The sequence below is a fragment of the Phyllostomus hastatus genome, unplaced genomic scaffold (genome assembly GCF_019186645.2).
Source record: "Phyllostomus hastatus isolate PE091 unplaced genomic scaffold, TTU_PhHast_1.1 phas_scaffold_78, whole genome shotgun sequence".
NCBI classification, from domain to species: Eukaryota; Metazoa; Chordata; class Mammalia; order Chiroptera; family Phyllostomidae; genus Phyllostomus; species Phyllostomus hastatus.
In genome coordinates this window covers 93,113,321-93,128,545 of record NW_025334041.1, presented here as the reverse complement: position 1 = coordinate 93,128,545, position 15,225 = coordinate 93,113,321, and the positions used below count along the sequence as shown (strand labels likewise).

At 42.4% G+C, this 15,225-nt stretch overlaps 1 protein-coding gene across 1 annotated transcript in view; it reads left to right on the top strand.

The window, feature by feature from the left end:
- Positions 1-873: 873 nt before the first annotated feature.
- B3GNT2 (UDP-GlcNAc:betaGal beta-1,3-N-acetylglucosaminyltransferase 2) overlaps positions 874-15,225 on the top strand; it is a 32,132-nt gene continuing 17,780 nt past the window's right edge. The window contains exon 1 of the mRNA XM_045828072.1: positions 874-1,133. The gene's annotated coding sequence lies outside the window, so the exon portion shown is untranslated. The remainder of the gene's footprint in view (positions 1,134-15,225) is intronic.

Below are 15,225 nucleotides of genomic sequence, written 5' to 3'. Positions count from 1 at the left end.
GGTCAGCCATTTAGGTTGTTCCTAGGTATACCTCTGCCCCTTGGACTCCGTCACGGGTTCGAGGCCCAGTGTCTGGGCACCTTGCGTTTCCAGTTTCCCGTGGTACCCGTGGAACCTCGAGGAAATCTGCACAACACCACAAGGAAAACTAAAACTTTCCCCTCACTATGCCCTAGGCGGCTTAAAAACCTGAAGACAGGGTGGCAGTGGCAAATAGGGACCGCCCTAGGCCTTGGGCTCTAGGGCCTCATTTGGGCACCTAAGAAGTGGGTGCGTAGAGCATTGGTCAAGTCGGGCGAGTCCTGGGCGAGGTCCCGCCTTGGTCCTGGTTCCTCCTCCTCCCACCTTCCACGGTGGAACTCGGGTTTTGCGGGGCGCACTAACCCAAGCCTTGAGGCATGGCCGGCATCTAGTGCAGGACCAGTCACAAACTGGCTCCATCCAGAAGAGGTGAATGGAGCCCTCACGAAGCCATGTGCATAGGCCCCCAACATCAGACGTACAACAAGTGGGGCGTCTTGTAGCTGGAGGGATTTAGGTTAGACCGTAGATGGAATATAATTATTTTGAACTTCGAGCTGCCCCATTTTTCCGAAGGGTCTACTTTCTGGGGTTGCCTTCCTCCAGCTTAACCCTTTGCTTTCCAGGTGTGAGCCTGAGGCCCCGGAGGGTCCGGGGAAGGCAGGTGAAGCACAAGCCGGGCGAGTCCCGGGCGAGGACTAGCCGGGCCGCGGAGACCGGCCGAGGGAGGCAGGCCTTTCCCAAACTTGGGGAACGGGGAGGCAGGCGGTGCCGGGAGCTGACGCGAGGGGCGGTGCCCGGCCGGATTGGCTGGTCCTGCGGGGGCGGGGGCGAGGCAGAGCTCGAGCGCCGGGGGTGGTGACGGCGCGGAGAGCTGGAACCCGGAGTGAGGCGCAGCGGCCGCGGCGGCAACAAGTGCTGGAGCCCAACGGAGCCGAGCGGAGCCGGAGCTGTCTCCGCCGCCGACACCACCGGGCCGCCAGTCGCGGGCGCAACGCATGGAGTTTGAGCGGCTGCGGTCGCCAGGCTGAGCCGCGCCGAGCGGCCGGGACGTGGATGTGGCCGCGATATCCCGCCCCCGCCCCGCTAAGCAGGAGCTGCTCCCGGACAAGGTAGGGCCGGGTGGGTTGTGCACCCCCGCCGCCTTCCTCTCCACTTTCTCCTCCCCTGCCACTTCCCCAGGCCCGCTCTGCTCCCGCCACCTATTTGCTCCCTGCGCCCCTTCCATTGGCCTCCCTCTTCTCCACCCCCACCACGTTCCTCGTCGGCTCCGGTTTCGTGCACGGGTCCCAGCAGAGGAAACCGTCTCCGGGTGGCCCCGGCCGCATCTAGCGTCCCTCTCCCCTGGCCCCCGCGCCACTGCTCCTACCTTAGAGGAAGAGAATAACAAAACCCCGCGGCAGCGTGTCTTTGGAGCCTCATGTCCCATTCTTCCCCGCCCCGCTGCACCCCAGCTTCCGGGGGAGCCCGCATCGGGGTGCTGGCAGGCAATGCGAAGTGGCGTGTGGGCCTCTTCTGGGTTGCTCTGGTATTTCGGGGAGGGGGCGGTGAGCGGATCGGCGCTCACACCCCCGCACCCCACACGCACTGCGCTGGTTTCCAGTGCTGCACGGGAAGATCAGGTGTTTTGTGAGCCAAAGAGCCCCCACGGCTTCTCCCCACCTCCAAGTGCCTGCCACTGTCACCTCCGGGTCCCCATCTCCGGGTTCTGCGAAACTTAGGGAGAACCTTTCGCTTTGACCTCTAAAAAAATATTCCACAGTGCCCGCGTTGATGATTAACCAGGTTGAAACCTGGGGAGGGGGAAGGGTGGGTGCTGCAGGGAGTGCGTCCAGCCAGCTTCTGCAAAACACCTCACGGGTAGGGTGGGCACTGGGGCGCTGGCTGGGCACTCCGAGGGGGCTGCGGGCGCAGGTCCTGGGGGCTGCACGGAGATGGCAGGTGGTCCTTTCTGGAGGCAATAAAACCGAGTTACCTTAACTTCCAGGCCACGGTATTTTACACTCAGGGCTGGGCATCCCGCACTACTGACGGACCCCCCCCCCCAAGTGTCCCAGCGTGAAAACTCGTTCGTGAAAATTTATGTACATTTTAAACGCGGGTTTCTGAGGAGGCTCGCTCTTTCCCGAAATGTGGGGGTGGTGTGTCTGTCATTGCCCCGCTACCCCGCCGGGCCTCCGGAACCTCCGCATCTTCGTAGAAAGATAGTTCAGGACAATTATACCCTATTCTTCTGCCCCTCCCTTGTTGGAAGCGTGCTGTAGATTTCAGATTACGAAGCTAGTTGGTGAATATGGGCTTCTACTTGTTAATAACAATTTTTTTCCCCCAGTGTAATTGTGCCTTTGGATAGTTAACGATGTGCCCGAATGGGCCAGGACTGGGTCTAGAAAGGCGGGACCGAGGTGATCCCAGTCCAGTGGCTCTCCAGCAGTCTCGTGGTCGCGCTCGTGTAGATCTTGACAAGCTGATTCCAGGGCTGGGCGGTCACTTCCCACTGTCCTAGTTCTCACTTCTGTTTCCTTGGAATAGAGGTTATTAGGCCTGGTGGAATTTGGGAGAGTGTTACGCGGAGCGTTTGTACTCAGATTAGACTTTTATGACCAGTTTTGAGTAAATCTTTCCCTGCTGCCCAGCCTTTACAAATGTCTTTATCTTTAGCTCTTCGTTTTGAAATTACTTTTTTTTTTTTCAGATTGGAATACTGATTTTTCCCTTGGGAGTCCCCATACAGTGGGGGCTCACTGCTCTTCATTTAATTTTTTGTGCAGATGGCAGGTGTATGGTGAAAGGTTTGATTCTCCGTAAAAGTTCAAAGCTTCCATCCTCACTGTTCACTAGTCTTGATTCTGCCACATACTGTTCAGTGCGACCTTGGGCAAGTTTAGCATCCCAGCCTCGTTCACATATTTGGTTTTGGGGATGGTAATGTCTGCTTTACCAGATTGTTTTTAAGGACAAATAGGATAATGTTTGCCAAACTTCTAGCTTTGCATCATCGCACTTAAGAAGTGCTTAATTAGTGGTAGACATTGTGAAATCAGTATACGGTTGGTCGAAGTTGCTCCGTGCATCAATTTACCCTTAGGCAAAAAACAGTAACTGGTGTGGAAATGGTTTAGATTTGTCTGACTGAGGCTGAAACCAGCCAGATAGTTTATCCAAGGAATAAGGTAGTCTTTTGAGGAAAATAAACATAATATGATTGCAAAATTTATGAATTGACTTTTTTCTGGGTTTTGTTGGAGAGCTACATATACAGATGGCTTGTAGTTTTGAAGATTTCCTTGTTTATAAAAAAAACAACCATTGAGATTTCTCTAATTCTAGGATACTAAACTTGCTAAAAAACAGGAAAGTGGAACTGATAATTCATGGTTGGTTTTTCCCTGTACAGTTTGTTTAAGTAGGTGAATTTTTAAAATAAGAGTTTATTTAGGAAGTGAATGAAAATCCAAAAAATTATTAATTCCTTTGCTTTACATGATGCATTATAAGAAATATAAGTAGGACTTTTTCAGCTGATTCAGGGATATGAGATAAGGTTGTGAATCTTCTGTTTCTCAAAGGAACTTTGAAACTTTAAGTTTTAGTTTTCTAATAATGTTAAAAAGAAAAAGGAAAAACAACACCGTGATTTGGGGGTGCTGACTAGAGCTGTGAAAGTGCCTGAAGTACACTCTGTTGTGAACATGCTGGGTCAGTGCTTTTAATTCTTTCTCATTTGCTTAATAGCTACGATATTTGACTCAAGTTTTTTTTGACAGTTTTATTGGACAGTTTGTTAATGACAAAATAAATGCAAATGGCTACTTTTATAAACATTGAGATTCTGGCATCTGGGATAATATTTGATTATGTAATCTATTGCAGCACACCGGTGGTGGTATATAAAATTATCAAAACTGAAAAATTTTCATAAAAGGCCTTTTGATCTTATATATGCAGATGCCCAGGGGAAACTAAAACTCTTTTCCTTAATTGCCTGGTATTTCTACAGAACATTCAAATGTGAATTAAACAGGACTCTGACAATGTGAAAACTGGGTTTCCTGGCTTGCATAATCGAAAGCACCCAGTAAAGACCACGGCACATACACCCAACAGGTGTGGATGCAGCTATTTTTTCCCTAACCCCCAAGGTGGGATGACTGTTACTAGGTACTTGCCAAATACATCTCCACATTGTAGGATGAATAAATTCCTCTCTCTGGAGAGGCAATTACTGTTTGAGTAAGAGGTGTGTGTATGTGTGAGATAAAGCTTTGGGGGAATTGATGTAATGGTTTCATCATCAAAAGCTGGTGATGAGGCTTTGCTAGTCTGAACAAGGCTTCTGTGAGAAGAACTTGTTACTTGATAAAGAATTGTTATGTGGACATATGTGGCACAATTACTTTACTGCTGGAAAAAAGTTATTTGTATGAGTTTTGTTTTTTTTTTTTTTCATTACAAATCTGGGTTGAGATTTTGGACTCACACTTGCTCATACTGTGAGTTTTGTGCTCTTTGCCCATCAAATTTTGTCTTCTTGCCTTGTCTTAATTATTGTAACAAAACTCAAACATCTTTTGAGAGTTGGCATTATTGATAAAGTTATAACATCTGTCATGAAATATTTGGTATAATTTTAGGTTTAGGTGTTAACATGGATAGCTCTAAGAATTTTGTTACAAGTTATTTTCTGTACATGTGAACATGCCCTTGGAGCAGGGTTTAAAATTGTTTTTATTCTGATGTGGCTACACAGGGGAAATTCCCAGTAGCCAGGAAATTGATACTTTCTACTTTTCATTCTGTGACATTTAAAAATAAATTTATTATTCTGATTTCTTCACTCTGGTATGGTTAGGCTGTATGTTGCTTACCAGAATGTTTTTAAAAACTGATTATCCAAGAGAATCAATTCTAGATTGTGGCCACATTGTGTCAGAGTGGCTGTGTGGTGATTAGTGGTTAAGAGCATGAACTTGGAGTCAATCAAATGAGGATTTTTTTTAAACTTCAGGTATAGCATACAGTAAAGTGTGTGAAGTGCACTAATATTAAGTGTGCAGCTCATGAATATATATCCACCACCCATCAAGAAGTAAATGTTTTTAGTAGCCCAAAGGTGCCTGTGCCCCTGTCTAGTCAGTATTTCCCCACAAAGGAAATTGATATTCTGACTTATAAAATCTTACATGTGATTCATATCATCATAGATTGGTTTTACCTGTTTCTGAACTTCATGTAAGTGGGATTACAGAATCATACAATGTGTAGTCTTTTGTGAAACAGACCTGGATTTTAGTTCCTTTTCTCAACTTACCGTGTGACTGTGGTTACTCTGTGAATAAGTTACTTAACTTTTTTGAGCCTCAATTTCTCAATTATAAGAAGGAACGGTTAAAGTCCTGCCTTAGATCTGCTAAGAAAATTAGTACGATGCAACGTCTAAAATACCGAGCACCGTGGCTGACATGCAGTTTCCTTATTCCCCTTTTATTTCTTTAAAAAGGTGATAACAAAAGCATCTATATGTATTTTGATATGCTATTACAGGATAAAGTTATACAGGCCTCTTATTGAAACTTAGAGGCCGGGGAGGGGGGGGAAGGTATAGAGAATAAGTAGCATAGAATGTATAGGTTGAAAATAGATAGGGGGAGGGCAAGAATAGTACGGGAAAGGTAGAAGCTAAAGTACTCATAAGAATGACACATGGACGTGAACTAAAGGGGGGGAACGTGGGTGGGAGAGGGGGTACAGGGAGGAGGGGAGGGAAGGGGGGAAATGGGACAAATGTAATAGCATAATTAATAAAATATATTAAAAAAAAAAGAAACTTAGAGGCCAAATCTTGATTTGACACTTTGTTGATAGAGCATTTAGCTTAAATAAAACATTATTTGTTGATAGTTGATCCCCTATTATTTTTAATTGACATTTTCTTTGTAAGTTGAGTTGACAGTCATTAAAATGTCCCATTCAGAGCTGATTGGTCACCTGTGTGATACGATCTAGTGTGCAGAAGGGTACAGTGATGACAGGTAGTTTACACTCTATTGTAAGGCCCATGGAAGACTTTAGTTTTGATAAGAGGCGCCAGTAAGTGCCCAGGATGTGCAGACAACATTTTATGTTTATGTTTTGTGAAATAATTATTTCAGAAGTGAAAGCACAGGTCTAGTTTTTAGTTGCATACTTTAGATGAGCCATTTAAAATGTTTTATACTTGTATAATCTTAATCTAAAGTGGTATATATTCAGTGGTCTTATATCCCCAGTGTTTTGGTGGTTTTATTGGATACTTTTTGGGGAGACATTTAAAAATTTATTGAATTTATTGGGGTGACCTTGGTTAATAAAATCATATAGGTTTCAGGCATATAGTTTTATAATACGTCATCTGTATATTGTATTATGTGTTCATCACCCAAAGTCAAGTCTCCTTCCATCACCATTTATTGCCCCTTAACCCTCTTCAACCTCCCCCACACCCCTTGCCCTCTGGTCATCACCATACTGTTGTCTGTGTCTATGAGTATCTTTTTTTGTGCTTAATCCCTTCACCTTTTTCATGTAGCCCTCAACTTTTCTCCCCTCTGACAGCTGTCAATCTGTTCTCTGTATCTATGAGTCTGTTTCTATTTTGTCGGTTTATTTTATTCATCAGAGTCCACATATAAGTGAAATCATATAATACTTATCTTTCTCCAATTGACTTTTTTCGCTTAGCATAATATTCTCCAGGTCCATCCATGCTGTGGCAAAATGTAAAATTTCCTTTTTTTTTTTTTAACGGCCGAGTAATATTCCATTGTGTTAACATACCATAGCTTTTTCATTCACTCATCTACTGATGGGCACTTGGGCTGCTTCCAAATCTTGGCTTTGTAAATAACGCTGCAGTGAATGTAGAGGTGCATATATTCTTTCAAATTAGTGTTTCAGGTTTTTTGGATATATTCCCAGAAGAGAATTGCTGGTTTATAAGACAGTTCTATTTTTAATTTTTTTGAGGTAACCGCACACTGTTTTCCACAGTGGCTGCACCAGTCTGCGTTCCTGCTAGCATGCGTGAGGGTTCCAGTTTATCCACATCCTCACCAACACCTGTTGTTTGTTGATTTATTGATGATAGCCATTTTGATAGGTATGAGGTGCTATCTCATTGTCATTTTAATTTGCATTTCTCTGATGATTAGGGACATTGAGCACCTTTTCATATGCCTATTGGCCTTCTGTATGTCCTTTTTGGAGAAGTATCTATTTCAGGTTCTTTACCCATTTTTAAAATTGGATTCTTTTGTTTTTTTGGTGTTGAGTGGTATAAGGTTTTTATAAATTTTGGATATTAACTCCTTATCAGATGTATCATTGGTGAATATTCCATTCAGTGGGTTGTCTTTTCATTTTGTTGATGGTTTCCTTCTCATTTGTTTATTTTTTCTTTTTTTCCCTTGTCCAAGGAGAAATATCAGAAAAAATATTGCTACAAGAAATGTCTGAGATTTTACTGTGTATGTTTACTTTTAGGATTTTTATGGTTTCAAGTTTTACATTTAAGTCTTTAATCCATTTTGAGGTTATTCTTGTGTATGGTGTAAGAAGATGGTGTAGCTTCATTTTTTGCATGTATCTGTCCAATTTTCCCATCACCATTTATTGAATGGACTGTCTTTACCTTATTGTATGTTCTTGCCTCCTTTGTTGAATATTAATTGACCATAAAGGCATAGGTTTATTTCTGGGCTCTCTATTCTGTTCCATTGCTCTATATGCCTGTTTTATGCCAGTACCATACTGTTATGATTACTGTGGCCTTGTAGTAAGTATAGTTTGATATCACGTAGCATGATTCCTCCAACTTTGTTCTTTCTCAAGATGGCTGTGGCTATTTGGAGGCTTTTGTGATTCCATATACATTTGGGGAATATTTGTTCTAGATATTGAAATACACCATTGGTATCTTGATAGGAATTGTGTTGAATCTATAGATTACTTTGAGGGCTGTGGACATTTTAATGGTATTGATTCTTTGTATTCATGAATATGGTATATACTTTCACTTACTTGTATCTTCTTCAGTGTCTTATAACTTTCCGAGTACAGGTCTTTTACATCCTTGGTTAAATTTATTTTTAGGTATTTAAATTTTTTGATTCAATTGTAAATGGGATTATTGTATTAGTCTCTCTTTCTAATAATTCATTATTGGTATATAAAAATGCAAGTGATTTCTGCATATTTATTTTGTATCCAGCCATATTTATTTTGAATCAAGCTAATTTACTGAATTCATTTATCAGTTATAGTAGTTTTTAGGCAGAATTTTTAGGGATCTTTATATATACTACTATGTCATCTGCAAATAATGACAGTTTTATTTCTTCCTTTCTAGTATGGATGACTTTTATTTCTTTTTGTTTATTATTTAAAAAATCTTTTTATTGTTATTCTGTTACAGTTTTCCCAATGGATACATTTTATATCTTTTTCTTGTCTGATTGCTGTGGCTATGACTTCCAGTACTATGTTGAGTAAGAGTGAAAACGAATGACCCTGTCTTGTTCTTGATCTTAAGGGAAATGCTTATAGTGTTTGCTCATTGAATATGATGTGAGCTGTGGTTTGTTATATGTGACTGTTATTTGGAGGTTTGTTCCCTCTGTTCCCACTTTGCTGAGAAGTTGTTTGTTTGTTTGTTTTATCATAAACAGATGCTGGATTTTATCAAATACTTTTTCTGGATATATAGATATGATCATGTGATTTTTATCCTTCATTTTGTTTATGTGATGTATCACATTTATTGATTTGCAGACATTGTACCAACTTTGCATCCCTGGAATAAAGCCCATTGATCACAGTACCTGATCTCTTTAATGTGTTGCTGAATCCAATTTAGTAATATTTTGTTGAAGATTTTAGCATCTATGTTCATCAGGAATATTGGCCTATAATAATCTTTCTTTATAGTGTTCTTTTCTTGTTTTGGAATTAGGATAATGCTGGCCTCATAAAATGAGCTTGGAGATCTTCCCTCCTCTTGAACTGTTTTGAATAGTTTGAGAAGGAGAGGTGTTAGTTCTTTGAATGTTTGGTAAAATTCACCTGTGAAGCGACACAGTCTAGGACTTTTGTTTGTTGGGAGTTTTCGATTACTGCTTCAATTTCATTAGTTGTACTCAGTCTATTCAGATTTTCTGATGCTTTCTGCTTCAGTTTTGGAAAATTCAGTTTTTAGAAAATATTTTTCTAGGGATTTATCTATTTCATCCAGATTGTCCAATTTGTTGGCATATAGTTATTTATAACATTTTTTTACAATCCTTTGTATTTCTGGGGTCTCAGTTGTTACTTCTCCTCTTTCATTTCTAATTATTTGGGTCTTCTCTTGTTTTTTTCTTGATGAGTCTGGTTTAAAGGCTTGTGACTCTTGCTTATGTTTTCAAAGAACCAGCTCCTAATTCATTGATCTTTTGAATTTTTTGGACTGCATTTTATTTATTTCTACTCTGATCTTTTATTATTTTATTTCTTTACACTTTGTTGCCTATTCTAGTTCCTCTTAGTTCCTCTAGTTCCTCTTTTTTTTTTAATTTCCTGAGATAGGCCTGTAATGCTATAAATTTCCCTCTTAGGATGGCTTTCGCTGTGTCCCATAGATTTTGGGTTGGTGTGTTCTCATTTTCATTTGTTTCAAGGTATCTTATAATTTTCTCCTCTATCTCATCATTGATTCAATCATCGTTTACTAACATGTTATTTATAGCCTCCTTATCTTTGTGTCTTTTCATTTTTTTTCTGTGATTGATTTCTACTTTCATACCATATGGTCAGAGAAGATGCTTGATATGATTTAAATCTTCTTAAATTTGTGGAGACTTGTTTTGTGTCCTAATATGTGCTGTACCTTAGAAAATGTTTGATGTGCACTGGAAAAGAATGTATATCCCCATGCTTTGGAGAGATATGCTCCAAAGGTATCAATTAAATTCATCTGATCTAATGTGTCATTTAAGGATACTGTTTTCTTGTGATTTTTTTTTTTTTTTGGTCTGGAAGATCTGTCCATTGATGTCAATGAGGTGTTAAAATCCCCTACTGTGATTCTATTACCTTTGGTCTCTTCCTTTATGTCCATCAAGATTTGCTTTTTATATTTAGGCACTCCTAAATATGTAAATATGGACAAGGTTACGTCCTTTTGGATTGATCCCTTTAGCATTATGTAATGTCTTTCTTTGTCTCTTGTTATAGCATTGGTTTTGAAGTCTGTTTTATCTGAAATAAGTATTGCTACCCCAGGTTTTTTTTTTGTTTCATTTCTATTTGCATGAAATATCTTTTTCCATCTCTTTTAATCTGTGAATATCTTTTCTTCTGAGGTGGGTCTCTTGTAAACAGCAAATATATGGGTCTTGTTTTCTTACCCATTCTGCTACCATGTATCTTTTGATTGGAACATTTAAGCCATTTACATTTAAAGTATGATTTATTGCCATTCTATTCTTTTAACTGTGTTCCTCTATTGTTTTTTGTTGTTGTTTTTTCTTCTTCCTCCTCGTCTTTCTTCCCTTTAACATTTCTTGTAATATTGATGGGATGATAATGAATTTCTTTAGCTTTTTCTTGCCTGGGAAGCTCTTTATTTCTCCTTCAATTTTAAATGATAGCTTTGCTGGATAGAGGAGTCTTGGTTGTAGATCCATGTTTTCATCACCTTGAATATTTCATGCCAACCCCTTCTGGCCTGAATGGTTTCTGTTGAGAAATCAGCTAACAGTCTTATGGGAGTTCCCCTGTAGGTAACTAACTGTCTCTCGCTGCTTTTAAGATACTCTCTTTGTCTTTAACCTTTGCCATTTAAATTTTGATGTGCCTTGGTGTGGGCCTCTTTGGACTCATATTGTTTGGGACTCTCTACCCTTCCAGGACTACTGTGTCTTTTTCCTTCACCAGGTTAGGGAAGTTTTCAGTCATTATTTCTTTAAATAGGTTCTCAATCCCTTGACCTCTCTCTCCTCTTTCTGGCACCCCTATGATGCAGATATTGTTATGCTTCATCATGTCCCAAAGGTCCTTTAAACTGTCCTCATTTAAAAAAAAGTTTTGTTTTCATTTTGCAGGTCTGATTGGGTCTTGTCTTCTAGATAGCTGATTTGATCCTCTGGTTCATCCAATCTATAGTTCATTTTCTTTAGTGTGTTCTTCATTTCAGGTATTGTATTTTTTATTCCTGACTGAGCTTTTTAAAATGGTTTCTGTGTCTTTTGTCAAGCAGTTGTATTTCTCACTAAGTTCCTTGTGTATCTTTATAAACATTTTTTTATAAACTCTGTATCTGGTAAATTGCTTGCCTCCATTTCATTTAGCTCTTTTTCTGAAGATTTCTCCTGTTCTTTCATTTGGGGCATGTTTCTTTGTCTTCACATTTTGGCTGCCTTTTAATGTTTGTTTCTATGTATTAGGTAGATATGCTATGATTCCCAGACTTGGTAGGGTGGCCTTATGTAGTAGGTGTCCTGTGGGACCCCATGGCACAGTCTCCTTGATCACTTGATCTGGGTGCTCCAGAAATGTCCATTGTGTGGGTTATATGGGCTTTCTTGTTTTAATTGAGTCTTACTTGTTATCGCCTGTTTGTGTGTGTGGTTAACCCTCAGGTTGGCTCTAAGGATCAACCCCCAGAACTGTGTACAAGCTGTGCAAGTGCTGACCACACGAAGTGGAATTCGCCTCAGAGGGCTTGATGTCTGCTGATCTCCCTTTGGCTGTGTTGCTTTTGAAGCTAATTGGGTCCTGCTCTGATGTTGTCTGAAGCTAGCCTCTGGGTGTGTTGGTTCTGGGGCCTCCTGGGAGGGCCTCTGGTGCAGAACGATATCAGATGCTGCCTGTGACTGACCCTGGGCAACGTGTTTGATGCTACAAAATGATCCACAGTTTTTGGCTGCCTCTGCTGGGTCTGAGTGTTTGTAGGAAGGACTGAGCTGTGCACTAAGGCTGGCTTTTAGTATCATTAGATCCAGGGGCGGGTCAGAAAGAGTCTCAAGGTACCCTGAGATCTGTCTCTGCCTGTCAGCTCCTGCCTGGTAGGCTTAGTAACTGAAAGAGACTCTGGTGGGCTTGAATTCACCAGGTAGGGGCTTCTGGTGTTTACCAGATTGATACAGTTTCAAACTCGGTGCCAGGGCTGGGTCTGAGGCCACTCAACAAATGTCCCATGGTATACCACGTTCAGCTGCCATTTGCCAGGTGCTTGCAGCAGACCTTTGTGGTTGGGTGGGGCCTCAGGGAATTATCAGAGTGAGGCCAGCAGAATCTATAGGCCAAAACAAACCAAGATTTGGCTGCATGAAGGGAGGGCTCTCCACCCATCAGACATGTGAGGGAAAAATGGACCCCATCTTCAAGCTACACAACTCAGTACATTCAAGATCCTGCCAGGAGTCTGAGCTCAATAGTACAGTGCTCCTTGGAGTTAGGAGGGTAGAGCTAGCGACCTCCCACCATGAGGGCAGGTGCCTGTTAGGCTGTCTGGCCCTTGCCTCAGAGCCACACAACTCAATCTGTCCCAGATTCTGCCCAGACCTCAGTGGGGCAGGGCCACCAGGAGTCTAGAGGTTGGGGTTCACCTGGAGTCCTGAGGGTGGGGCTAGAAGATCTCCCCTGAACAGGAGGTGCCAGTCAGGTTCACAAGAAAGTAGGGAATGGCTCCACGTTCCAAAGCTGTCCTACTCAGCCACTGACACCCCCGAGTCTACCCAGACCGCTACACCCTCAGCCCGGGCAGCTGATTCCTCCGCAGGGTGTGAGCTTCCCGGGGTGGGGCTGTTGCATTTCCCCAGGCCAGCAATTTTCACTGGGTATGTGGTGGGCCACAAGAATTTTTTTTAATGTAAATTATTTATTTTTTAAAAGATTTTATTTATTTATTTTTAGAGAGGGGAAGGGAGAGAGAGAGGAAGAGAAACATCAATGTGTGGTTGCCTCTACCTGGCCTGTAACCCAAGCATGTGCCCTAGACTAGGAATTGAGCGATGACCTTTGGATTCACAGGCCAGCACTCAATCCACTGGGCCACACCAGCCAAGACTAGAATTTTTAAAACACACAATACCTGACTATTTAGTGAGGGATATGGATCTCCTTTCCCTTGGAATGTCAAATGAAAAAATAACAACAGCCAACACAACAATAGCTGTCTAGTGTAAATGAATCAAAATTATACCTCAATTTTTTGTCAGATGTGCAAAAATTTAATATATTTTTTGGTGTGCCACAGAATTTTAGTAATTAGTTTACATGTGCCACAAGTTTAAAAAGGTTGAAAACCATTACCTCAGCCTGATACAGGAGTGGGGGAGGGGAGTGGGAGCTGTGTTTTAAATGTGTAAGTTGGTTGGTAATTTGCATCCTTTTTAAAAGACTCTTTTCCCCCTTGGAATGTTTATTTAGAGAAACAAATCAAGATAAGGCTAAGGAAAATAAAATTAATTCCACCATCTCTTAACCCTAACTACAGTTGACTAGGTTTGGATCCTCTGCATCTGTGCACATCTAGAATGAGCTTGGGAAAAACACGTTGCCAGCATTTCAGGCAAATTTAAAACAGATGTTGTGGGCCAGCCTAGAGATACCTGGCAGAAGGTTCGGGTCTCTTTCCACTGTGGCTCCTACTTGTGGCTGCACCATTGTCAGAAGTGCCATCAGAGTACTGTGGCCCATCAGGGGCCTCCAGATTACAGCAGCCAAGAGTGAAAACCTGTTCTTGCCCTCCAGCCCTACAAAACCCCATTGATATATAATGAAGTGGGCAATTTGTTCTCTGAGAGCATGCATCAGTGGACCACTTAGGATATGCCTAGCACTGTGCTTGGCCCTGGAGTATTCCTAGATAGTTTGGGCACAGTGCTTGCTCTCAAGGAGTTAGCAGTTGGTGGAAACTCTAACCAGGAACTGATGAAATAGTGTTTAGTAGAGGTGTGAGCAAAGTGCAGTGTTGGGTCAGCCAAGAAAGGCTTCCTGAGGAAGTGGTGTTAGGGCTTGGCTTTCATGGAGTGAATAAATAACTTTTCAGAAACAGTGAAAGGAGGGTGGGGCAGTGAGGGGATGGCAGGCTTGTGGCAGCATGTCTGCAGGGAGCAGCAGGTGTGTGCCCTGGGTGGGAGAGCAGGGTGTTTGGGAAGGAGTAATGGGACACAGTGCAGCCTCTATGTCCATGGAGGGAAGTGGCACCTAACAGTTCTGGAGGTCATGGGAACCTGGAAAAGTTTTCGTGGAGGGGATGTGGTGACATGTCAAGGTCAGGCTTGTGTTTAGGAAGATGAGCTTGAGGCAGAGGTGAGAGAGAGGCAGGCACAATAATGGGCCTGGGGCATTTTATGGCATCCTGATGGGGCTCTCCCTGCTTCCTGTTTGCCCCACAACAGAACCTTCTCAGAAAGGAGTTGGAGGAGTGTTTAAAAAGTGAAATTACTTTACACATTTTTCTACTCAGAATCCTCCACTGTTTACCAGGCCCTTGGCTCAATTCACTGCAGCCACATTGGCCTCTGAGGTAGCCTGCCTTTGGCTTTCATGCTGGCTGTTCCCTCTCCCTGGAGTTGTGCTTCTCCCCTCTCCCCACCTCCACTCTGAGAAGAGAGGCTTTCTCTGACCATCCTCATCCTCACCTCCTGTACTCTTTTATTTTTGTCTAAGCACTTATCAACTAATAAAAATTGACCACATAACTTTATTCTTCATAGTCTGTTTTAAACACTTCTCCATTTAAGTAGGTGCTTGATAATCATTGAATTAAATCACTTCATCAGTCACACTGGGGGAAAATTCAGGGCTTAAACCAGGCCAGCTATGGTACAGGATGAATATGTGTGTGTGTGTGTGTGTGTGTGTGTGTGTGAGAGAGAGAGAGAGAGAGAGAGAGTGAGAGAGAGAGAGATTGAGAGATTTATTTGAAAGGGAATGAAACATAAAAAGACTCTCATGGTGGGTGGGATGGGATTTGGAAACAAGTTGAGGGAGATGTGGAGGAGGTGAACTACAGATACAGGTAGACTGGGACATCGTTTAACATTTAGGACATTGGAGGTTGTAGGGGTGTCTAAGAGGGCCCAGGGGACAGGAGAGTCGGTGAGGGAAGACCCAGCAATAGGCTTGAGCCCAGAATGGTGGACAGTGCCCATTTTGAGGGATGAGGCTAGGAGCAAAGGT